Source organism: Chrysochloris asiatica, unplaced genomic scaffold (assembly GCF_000296735.1).
Source record: "Chrysochloris asiatica unplaced genomic scaffold, ChrAsi1.0 scaffold00279, whole genome shotgun sequence".
Taxonomy (NCBI): Eukaryota; Metazoa; Chordata; class Mammalia; order Afrosoricida; family Chrysochloridae; genus Chrysochloris; species Chrysochloris asiatica.
The window spans coordinates 2,497,449-2,498,328 of record NW_006408797.1 but is presented as its reverse complement, the minus strand read 5'-3'; positions in this window follow the sequence as shown (position 1 = coordinate 2,498,328).

Sequence of the window (880 nt, the reverse complement as noted above, 5' to 3'; positions counted from 1 at the left end):
ACTTTACAATGGAGTTGAGAAAAATAAGGAAAAAGTCAGGAAAGTGCTACAGGAACAATCAGATAAGATAGATACAGCATTGGAAACAATTCAAAACTTACAAAAAGAGGCCCAAACGATCAATAACAATATATCAGAAATAGAGAACACTCTGAAAGGGCAGAGGAGTAGAATAGATGAGATGGAAGGCAGAAACAGTGAGTTGAAAGACAAATCTCTCAATACCACTAAGATAGAAGAACAGACACAAAAAAGGATAAAAAAAATTCTGAAGAAAGTCTAAGATTCATGTTGGACAACATGAAGAGGAATAACTTAAGAATTATCGGCATTCCAGAACAAGAAGAGTCCTACAAGTACACAGAGGAAATAGTTGAAGAACTGCTAGAAAAAAATTTCTCTAACATCCTGAAAAGTGAAAAGATAAACATTCAAGAAGCTCAACGAGCCCCAGGAAGGATAGACCCCAAAAGAAAATCACCAAGACATATTATAGACAAGCTTTCCAAAATCAAAGATAAGGAGACACTTCTGAAAGCAGCCAGGGAAAAGAGAAGTGTCACATACAAAGGCAAGCAAGTCAGATTAAGCTTGGATCTCTCAGCAGAAACCATGCAAGCAAGAAGGGAATGGGGAGACATAGATAAATCTCTGAAAGAAAAAAAAAAATTGCCAACCAACAATCCTTTACCCAGCAAAGCTATCAATAAAATATAATGGCGCAATCAAAACATTCCAGGATAAACAGAAGGTAAGGGATTTTTCCAAAGCCAACCCTGTCCTACAAAACATCCTAAAGGGAGTTCTGTGGACTGAGAACCAACAAGAACAGACAACAACCAGAGACTGACATATGTAGCAGCACTTCCCTGAATTAAGT